The 11001-nt window shown below is 35.1% G+C and overlaps 1 long non-coding RNA gene across 1 annotated transcript; it reads left to right on the forward strand.

Annotated features, from left to right (window-relative positions):
- Nucleotides 1-1047: 1047 nt before the first annotated feature.
- LOC138942388 (uncharacterized) lies at nucleotides 1048-9188 on the forward strand. The gene is made up of 4 exons (XR_011448302.1): nucleotides 1048-1116; nucleotides 7117-7166; nucleotides 8396-8513; nucleotides 8799-9188. It is a non-coding gene; the product is annotated as an uncharacterized lncRNA (long non-coding RNA).
- The last annotated feature ends 1813 nt before the right edge of the window (nucleotides 9189-11001 follow it).

Here is an 11001-nt window from a genome sequence, read left to right on the forward strand (position 1 = left end):
AACCCTGGATATTAGATAGGTTAATATATGATAAACTAATTAGGTATTGGATAGAATAATATATGATAAGCCAATAAAGGCATTATATAGGATAATGTGTGAAAAATCTCTTTTTGAATCATATGTGGGAGGATGGGATCCGAGCGGAATCGAACCTGGAATCTTTCGATTACCAGCCTGCGACTCTACGCTTTACGCCCGGCGCCACGCATCATCCCTTATATATATTCTAAGGGCCAAACCACAGACTTATATATAATACTAGACCGCTAACTCCTGTGAATACATGGTCCCGAAAAGTATGTACACAAACATGCGCACACAGCACATACACACATGATTCCTACTTAAATCACGCATGTGTAGATGTTTGCTTTTCATACGTGATACATACTTTTTGGGGTCAATTTTTCGGTCAGTATATAAGGGAGTTAGCGTTCTAATATTATATAGAAGTCTGTGGGCCAGACTATCTTTAAGGGCTCTACCCAGATCTAGTGATCCTTCAGGGAGTGATTGGTATACGCGGTTTCGTTTTCTATTGGTCAGCGGCCATTTGTTTCAAAACCGAAAACAGAGCGAGCAAGTAAAAAACATAGAAAGAGTGCAAGAAAAAAACGACGAAACAAACTTATGTTTGTAAACTATTATATTTTCTATAAAAATTTTAAAAATATTACTTTTTAACTTTCATAAAATTGCACAAATTGTAATGGTAAGCGATTATTAAAATAAAAGTTTTAAGAAGTTTAATGCTTTATTGAGAAAATATAAAGGAAAACAGGTAAAGTCATAATTTACATGTAACTTAACATCACGTAACTTATACAATTATTTATAAATATATAAGTTTTATTTACAGAAAAAGAAATATATAACGGGCTGTAGTGCAGATTATTAGTGCACATTTGCATTGAAACATGTTTGAATTTTGCCGCTAAATATACCACTTCCGCTTTTGAAACAAATGGTGACGATTAGAGTTCGTTCCCACTGAGCGCGTCACGCGTTACGTCACGACGCGACGCGACGGCAGTTCAAGAGATGGCGTTTTCTGTTATTCACATGTAGCTCCTAATTACCGTTATTACAGGTCAAGGAAAAGACTCGAAACAGGTAGATATCTAATAATAATAATATTTGCTTTCAGGTACACACTTAATCCTCCTCTCGTCTCTACTCTCTAAATCTATCTCCTAGCTCTTCCCTCTCTTCTTTCTCCGCCTGCGCACCGGTTTTTGTCGAGCGTTCTCATGGGCGCGGTGTTCATGTCCGCCACATACTCCTCCGCCAGCAATGTTGCGAACTGAACAGTCTTCTTCTTTGGAGGGTATGTTTTGAGTATTGTTTTTGGCCTGGTATTGCTTGTTTCATTCCTCCGTTGTAGCTCGTTTTCTTCCTCTGCGTCCTCCAGTTCTGTATCATCCAGTAAGGTATAGACTGGTTTTAAACGCTCTGTGTTTATTGTACTTTCTCCTGCTTCTGTCCGTATAATGTAATTACTATTGTTAATACGTCTGACTATTTGGTAAGGTCTCTGATAAGGCGGTTCTAAAGGTTTCCTTACTGCATCTTTTCTCAAGAAAACATGTGTACAAGTTGTTGAGTCTTTATGTGTGAAAATCTTGACCTTTGAGTGATGTGCTGTTGGCTTCGGTTGTAATGTTCTCATGTGTTGTCTGAATTTCTCTATAAATTTTTGTAGATCTGGTTGATCCAGGTCAGTAACTAAAAATTCTCCAGGTATATTCAATGTCGTCCCGTACAGTAACTCCGCTGGTGAGCTCTTAATGTCTTCTTTATAGACTTCGTAATCCCAAAAGTGCAGTGTGAAGGACCTCTGTCCAATCTTGATTGTTATGACACATTAAAGCCGTCTTTAACGTTCGGTGCCATCTTTCTAGGATTCCATTCGTCTAAGGGTGGTATGCTGTTGATTTCGTCTTCTTACAGCCTGTGAGATTTGCGAGTGCTTGGAATAGTTGTGACTCGAACTGTGCTCCTTGATCAGTTGTTATAGTTGCTGGTGTTCCAAAACGACATATGCAGTGTTTATAAAATGCGGTTGCAACTGAATCTGCGGTAATATCATCCAACGGAATTGCTTCCGGCCAGCGGGTGAATCTATCAATCATGGTAAATAAGTTTTTGTATCCTCGGCATTGTCTCAATTCTCCTACGATGTCCAAATGTACATGTTGAAATCTCCGTGATGGTACTGGGAACTGGATGTTGGGATTCCTCGTATGCTTGTGTACTTTGGTTAATTGACATTGCGTGCATGTCCGTGCCCATCTTAGGATGTCTTTCTTCATGAATGGCCAAACGAATCGTTCTCTTATTAGCCGGCTGGTTATTTTTCCGTTTGGGTGTGCTAAATTGTGTACCGCTTTGAAAATATGTAAACGTAATATCTCGGATATGTAGGGTCTTGCCGTGCCTATGGAAACGTCGCAGTATATTGTCTTCTCCGTGTCGCCAAGGTGTAGTGATTGCAATACTAATGATGTGTCCGATGTTAGGAGTTCTTTTAGTTGTGCGTCTGTCTCTTGTTCCGTCGCCAATTCGTCTGTGTCTACAATCGTCGGTAATTGTATTTCATTTATCCTGGATAACGTATCTGCAATAATATTGTTTTTTCCTTTTACATGAATGATGTCGGTTGTAAATTGTGCTATTAAATCAAGTTGTCATGCCTATCTTGGCGTGGCTTTGTTTGTCTTTTGCGTGAATGCAAACGTTAAAGGCTTGTGATCGGTTCGGATTTGAAATTGAGTACCTTCTAACATGTATTTGAAATGCTTGACTGCTATATAAATTGCTAGCAATTCTCGATCATAGGCGCTGTATCGCAATTCAGCGCCGTGTAATTTCCTTGAAAAGAAACCCAATGGTTTCCATGTTTCCTCCTGCAATTGTTCGAGTGTTGTTCCTATGGCCTTATCGGAAGCGTCCGTCGTAAGTCTGAGGGGTTCTGTTTGCTTGACGTGTACCAACAATGTGGCATTTGTTAAACTATGCTTGCATTTTTCAAATGCCTCTGTGGTTGTTCCGTTCCACGAAATTTCTGTTTTGTCTTGCGTTTGCTGTTTCGTAAATATTTGAAAAGAGGTTCTTGGATTCCTGAGGCATTCTTAATGAACTGACGGTAAAAATTTAAAATTCCTAAAAACCGCCGTAGTTCTGTAACTGTCCACGGTCGTGGGTATTCCATGATGGCCTTGACGCGTTCTGGAATTGGTTTTATTTCTGCCACCGAAATGCGGTAACCCAAATAGTCTACTTCTGATTTGCCGAACACACTTTTGGCAATATTAATAGTCAAGCCGTAATCGTCCAGTCTTTTGAATAGTATTCTTAAATGTTTCCTGTGTTCCTCTTCTCTGCTGGATGCCACCAGAATGTCGCTTATGTAACAATGCGTGCAGTCTAGACCTCTAAGGACTTCATTCATAAATCTTTGAAATGTCTGAGCTGCATTTCTTAACCCGAAAGGCATTACGGTGAATTCAAATAGCCCAAAAGGCGTTGTTACCGCCGTCTTGTGGACGTCCTCTTCTGCTACCGGTATCTGATAATACGCCCGCATCAGGTCGATTGTTGAAAAGAAATTTTTTTCCTTGCAGGTGGTTGACGAAATCGTTAATGTGAGGTATGGGGTACCTATTCGGAACGGTTGCTGCGTTTAGTTTCCTGAAATCTCCGCAAGGTCTCCATTCACCTATCTTTTTGGATACCAGGTGTAAAGGGCTTGCGTAGCTGCTACTGGATGGTCTGCAGTGTCCTTGTATACTCATTGTCTTGAATTCCATTCTTGCTGCTTTGTATTTCTCTGGTGCCAAACGTCGAGGGCGTTCGAACACCGGTGGTCCTCTCGTTACTATGTGATATACGATTGCATGTTTCTTGTTCGCTGTTGCTGTTCGCGGTATGGTTATTCTTGGGAACTGCATGAGTAAATCTTTGTAATTCGTCCCTGGTGCTATTGTTGATACTGTTTCTGGTGCGAGTTTCAAACTTCCATGTCTTATGTGCTGTGTTAGTGAATCAATAATACATTGCCGCTTGATGTCTACCAGGAGTCCGTGTTGTCCCAAAAAATCCGCTCCGATCATCGGACGGTCGACCTCGCATATGCAAAAATTCCCGGTTAAGTTTCGTCGTAATCCAAAATCCAGTGTCATTGTCTTCGCTCCGTAGGTTTTAATAGCGGTGCCGTTCGCTGCGTATAACTGGTAGCTTGCTAGCTTACTCGGTCCCTGATGTAGTTTACGTGGAATTACGGATACTGCTGCCCCTGTGTCAACGAGGAATTTCCAACCTGTCTTGCGGTCCCTGATGTGGAGGCGGTGGGTGATTGGAACGCCGTCGTTTGTTGCCTCCGCCAACGGCGGGCGTTTTATTTTTCCTTTGTCTTAGTAGCGTCAAAACTGCAGGACTTGGTGTACCTGAAAGCAACAGTTCCAAACCGACGATGATAATAGCATATGTTTTTACCTAGCCTCCCAGGCGAAATGCTCCTGAATCGTCTCTCTGGCGTGCGGTTTCTGTCTACTCTCTTGCTTGGACTACGTCGGTTAAGTGCCTCGACTGCTTGCTGTAATGCATCTATCTTCGCCTCCTTTGTTGTCACTGCATTGCACGTCACTGCGTTTACCGGCTTAGTAACCTCGCATATCGCGTCTGCTTGTCGTGCGAGTCCGGTGAGATTGTCTTGGCTGACGGCCAAAATAGCTCTTACCGGTTCCGGTAGGCGTTCCAAGAAAAGTGTTTTGAAGACCTCTTCGTTGCATTGTCCTGTTACCAATGACCGTAATCTTTGCAGAAACATGGTAGGTTTGTCGTTACCTAGCTCCTGTCCTCCTAATAAACGCCGTAATTTAGATTCGTTTGACTCCCCGAATATACTAATAATTTGCTCTTTCAATGTGTCGTACTTTCCTTGTTCTGGTGGCTTGGTCAAAATGTCTGCGACGAAGGGTAAAGTTGTCTGATCCAGGTTGACCGCCACTTGCCGAAATTTGGTAATGTCGGAGGTTACGTTCCCGAGTGCGAAGGCGAGTTTTACTTGTGTGAACCATGACATAGAGTTTTCCTTCCAAAAGGGGGGTAACTTTCCCGCCTTTACGCTACTTACATCGGCCATGCCGCCATTCTTCACGTCGTTGCTCGTCATTTCTTGCGTATTCATCTTAGCTCGGCGGACATATATCACGTCGGGGTCACCGACACATATAACTTTTGAAAATAAAAAGTATAGACAAATAATATTTAATGTATTATATCGCCTATGAATATTTTACAACGATAGATTTTACGAAAATATTATTTTTGTTATAATTCTTACTATTATGATATTAACGTAATTAATAATAAAGATAATAAAATTGTAATAATAAATATTTGTATGATCATTATAATAATATTAAACAAACTTAAAAATAAAATGCATAAAAAAAATTTATAAAAAAAAAAGTTCACGAGCAGAGGTTCGAATACGGAACCTCTGGCTTACCACGCTGGTCCGCTACCGCTTCGGCCACCGAGCCGCTTGGAAATGGAGAAAACTTTTAGGTTTATAAAATCCTACAAAAGGTGTGAGGTACTCTTTCTTGGAACTGGGGGCCTATGGGGTCCTATAGCTTGAACATGGTATGAGTTTCGGGCACTACTATTACCACACGAAGCCTCATCCCGAACTTCATTTTCCAGCCCGTGGATTCCCCTTGTTAGAGATATTCAAAATGTCTTTTTTTTAGAAAATAACATTACAAATATATTTTTTTCTCACTTACGGTACGTCGGTTGCGATTAGTTTGCACGTAGGATTCACTCTCTCTCTCTACGTACAACCAACCGCCAACATAGGACGCGTTCACTTAACGACCGCAACGCTCGCGAGCATTATCTATCTTTGTTTAACTTTCGGTGAACAACAAAGATGAAATGATACGTGAGCGTTGCGGTCGTTAAGTGGTTCGGGCCCGTGGTGGTCAGCCAATCAGCAAGCGGAACGCTATTGTCGCTTTTCTGATTATATAGGACCCAGATCTAGAGATCCTTTAATAAGAGACTGGCCGAAGAGTGTGTTGTTCATGTTTCGTCAAAATTCTGCGAGTAAGAGAGAAATATAGGCTATCTCACTCTTCTACTCACACAAATGTTTAGCACGCGTTTGTTTATATATGTGTCTTTCAATTCATATCAGTGTAAAATGACACGTGTTTTGTGTTAGAATTTCATAAAAATGGGTGGATGTTTAACAGAATTTTGCAACAATCCACGATCGAAAGGTTATACATATAATGAAAATATTTCCCAGAAATCCTCAACAATGACCTCATGGATCAAAAATGTTGGCTGTAAAAATCGGGCACCTACAAAGAATTTGTATCTTTGTAAGATAAAAAAAGTAACATGTTTCTAATAAAATTAATCAAAAATGTATTATTAATTTAATTAAAAGTGATGTTATGAATCTTGTTTTTTATTTTTTATTTCTATTGAAACTTATTAGTGTCTTATTACCTTTTTTATATTACCTCTATTTTATAAAATTAAGAGAAAACATTAAATATCAAAAATTATTTAACCTAAATTATTTAGATTAATATAAAAACTAGTTTTTAGTATTTCTATAATATTTATCATTTAATATTATTTCTTAAGTACGGTCCTAAGATGCTAATACGGCTCTGTGATTGGTTTAGGACATCTTAAGATTGTGTTTAAGACGGTCTTAAATATAAGAACTGACTATGAATACCGATCTAAAGGGTCTCTACCCAGATCTAGAGTCCTATATAATCAAAGAAGCGACATCGTTAAACCCGTATCAGATTACGCATTGAAGATTGAGATTGAAGATTGAAGATTAAAATTTGATCAATCAGGACAAAGAAATTTTAGTTCTTTTTGTTCTGATTAGTCAAATCCCAATCTTTAATCTTCAATCCTCAATTTTCAATGTAGTCTGATACGGGCTTTACCTTCTCCATGCTTCTCATGATCGCCATGTTTGTCCCGCAGCTGTCCATGTGTAATCTAAAGGTAACATTTCATGAGCAGTCAAAAGCAGCAGCAGTAACTAACTAGCATTCTTTGGTGATTTTACAGAATTGCTGCGCTGCCCATGAAATAGGTTTTCTGCAGTGTTTTAAAAATCGGTAATCTCAATTTCAATATTAATTGAGTTATAACCAGGGTTGGGAAAGTTACTTTATAAAAGTAACTCGTTACCGTTACCGTTATTTTTTCTAAAAAGTAACTCGTTACCGTTACTCGTTACCAATTTTAAAAAGTAACTCGTTACCGTTACAGTTACTAAAAAGTAACGAGTCGTTACAATTTCCGTTACTTTTTTACAATACAAACTAATAAATTATTTTGCATAAGAAAAACTTTTAAAAAATTGTAAGCAAGATTTCATTCAAGGTTTATTACAAAATAAATGATTAAATTTTATGGAAATTCTTTATTAATTTTTAATAAAATTTGTTGCTCCATAGTATCATCATTTAAATGCCCTCTTTGTGGTGTTAATGCAGAGCCACCAATGCTAAACATTCTTTCTACAGATGCACTGCTTGGTAGAGCTGTATTATATTTAATAAAAAGTTTTTTAAGTTTTGGATAGTCGTTTAACATTTCTATATTACAATTATTTGATTTTAAAAACCGTTGCAATTCTTCTTGTTCAGATTCATCTTGCACCGTTTTTTGCTCAAAAATGAAAAAATTATCGTGATCGTCAGATTTTCCAGCTTTTGAAGAATTTGTTGATCGGATTCCCAATAAATCCTCCAAGTAATTTTCAGCACGTTTTCTTTTTTCTCCGGTTAACCAGTTTAACTTAAATTTTGGATGTAAACATGCTGCTATTATTAATTCTTTTGTTTCAAATATTGTAAGAAATCTAAAATCAAATATAGTAAATTAAGCGACATTGTTTGTTTTATTGAAATTAATACTTTTGAATCAATAGTTTAAAATAAAATAATATTTTTCAATTAAATCCTTATTTAAAATTAAATAACATATGTATTAATCAAATTAATAAGTTACCTTTTATTTAAACCTTGCTGAATAGCTTCAACTAATGAATGGCAATCTATAAGGTCAGATTTATTAAGATTTTCTAATTTTCGTTGCAAGGTACTTAGAACTGGTAGTAAATGAGAGCTCTGCTTTTCCGAAAAGATAATAAAAGTAACTGTTAAATTCGTTACTCGTTACCGAAAAATGTAACGAAGTTACTTTTTCCGTTACAAATTAAATTTGTAACGCCATTACCGTTACAGTTACCGAAAAAAAGTAACTGTAACGGTAACGGCGTTACAAGTAACGCGTTACTTCCCAACCCTGCTAATATCTATACCTAGTTAATGGTGTATAGACAATTCCTTTCGGAAAGTCTCCCAGCCACATCAGAGAAGAAGAATATATATAAATGAAAGGGAAGGCTGAAAAGTGACGAAGGAAATGAGAAAGAAAATTATAGTTGCCTCTTTCTCGTGAGTAACTACACATACAAGCGTCGTGTCTGTAAATGTACATACTTTTATGTACACTATGACGTCCCGCCATTTTTCAAAACCATTTTTTAACATTGACATTTCGTCCCGCCATTTCTCAAAACCATATTTTAATATTAACATTAACATTTTTTTATAAATAATTAAGCATCGATTTTTGTATTATACTTATGGAATATAGAACAATTATTTAACCATTTGCTCTTATTTCCATTATTAATCAATTTCACTAATTGCTTAATAGTTCTATATGGTTATTTACAGCGATAATGCCAGCGATTTTCGTGGGTCGCTTTTCTAGGCCGTAGAGCAGCGCCGTGCATCTACTTTTAGGAATTGGAAACACTTACCCACATCCACTTTTCGGTACTGTCGGTCAAATCTCCATATGTTTCATGTCCGTGCTACATCCACTTTTCGATATTGTCGGTCATTTGGTTCATATCCGTGCTGCATCCACTTTTCGATCTTTTCGATAGTGGTAGTACATTGATCGCTTGACAAAGAGAGATATTGGCGCCGTCTTTGTCTCTCTTTCATCGCGTATATAAAACTATAAAAACTTTTATAAAATTTTTATCTTTTTTTTTATCTTTTTGAGCGTAATTTTACTGATCTAATTAATAAGATTTTTGCGATTAAAATAACACCAAATATTCGGATACAGATTTTTGCGATTAAAATAATACAATATTTGGATGAATTTTAATTAAAAATTTTTTTACTTATCTAAGTAAAAATTATCCAAATTATATCATATTTGATGTCATTTTAACCGTAAAAATCTCATGAATCCGTTGTAATTACTTTCAAAAAGGTAAAAGAAGAAATAAAAGTCTTAATTTTTATTTCATAATATATTTAAATTCATATAAATCATTAAAAACTTTTATATTTTACATTTTATCCGTTTAAAAATAATTTTAATGGGTTCATAAGATTTTTGCGATTAAAATAACATATCAAACACGACATAAATTGGATTCTTGAAAATATCAAAACTATTTTATAAATAAATAAGTTAAATTTTGTGAAAAATAAAGAAATGGTTAAGTTTTAAAAATCTTAAATAATTTTTTTTAATAAAATTTAATTAAGAATTTTTAAAGTACACCGTGTTAAGTAATAAAATAAAAAATATGTAATATGTGCAAAATATTTAAAAAAATTTATTTCACATTTAAAACTCATGATTTTTTTATGTTTAAAAAATGTAATTTTAAATTCAATATTTAATGATTTAATATATGTAACATTTTATATCTCTCTCACACACGCATGAGCGAATGCATGCATATATCTGTGTAATAAAATCTTATATATATAAAATTATTATATATTAAAAATATATTTTTTAATATAAATGTCTTTTTATTTTGAAAAACATAAGTTTTAAATGTAAAATAAATTTTTTAAAAATAAAAAATAATTGTATAACGCATTTATACACACTTAAAAAACATTTTTTAAATGTTAAGCTTTAGGTCTTTTTTTGATAAATAAAAAGTGATTTAATTCACTATTTTGATGTTTTTAAAAATGTTTTCCAAACTTTTTCAAAAATATTTTTAAAAGTATTTGTTTACTTTTTAGTGTTATTGGAACGCATGTCGTTTTTTCAGTCGACTGTAGATTAATGTATAAACAAATAATGAAAATTTACTCTATTCCCAGACAGCACAAAACATCCTCAGGATCATCCTGAATATGTCCAGGGCGGTTCAGGACATTTGTAGGATGTTTTAAGATATTATTATAAATATATTTATAAAAATTTAATATGCATACATAATTATTTTTAGTTGTGTCGGCTATTTAATATAATTTAGAAATCTTAAGTATTATAATAAGTATTAATGTCCTATAAATGTCCACTGGATAACCCCTGGATGTCTGTAGGATATATCTGCCCTGTCTATTATATTGAATGTCTTTTGGATTTCCAGAGGACATATACATGTGCAATTAATTGTTAACATTATTTCGTTTAATATTAATAATTGAATTTGATGCGCACATTTTCATATATCCAAAATTATTATTTATTTAATATTTCATGAGAAATGTTACTGTTCGCAACATTCCAAAAACTTTACAAACAATAGTATTCAACCGCTAGTTCGTTTGTTTACCGCTATGCGACACGTGAAATCGTATTTGAGATTTGGTCATGAGAATTATATAAAGCTTGCAAAGAGCAACTGACAGGAAATTACAAATGTAATTATTTTCTATCAGTTCAATTTCTGATGCAATCCCAACATAGGGAATTCAGATATTGGATTGTTTAGAAAATATTACACAATTCAAACCCGGGAGCCAAACCTAAAATATTCATGTACAGCACGAAAGCCTCAAATATTAAAGAACGATGAACTATTTTTAATATTAGATTTTTAATATTGGCAGTAAATAACAAAACATAATTTTAATTTATATTTAAATTTTAAAATTTGCTCCTTAAAAC

This window comes from Polyergus mexicanus, unplaced genomic scaffold (genome assembly GCF_030449975.1).
Source record: "Polyergus mexicanus isolate NDT 795.1 unplaced genomic scaffold, iyPolMexi1.0 SCAF_22, whole genome shotgun sequence".
In the NCBI taxonomy this organism is placed as follows: Eukaryota; Metazoa; Arthropoda; class Insecta; order Hymenoptera; family Formicidae; genus Polyergus; species Polyergus mexicanus.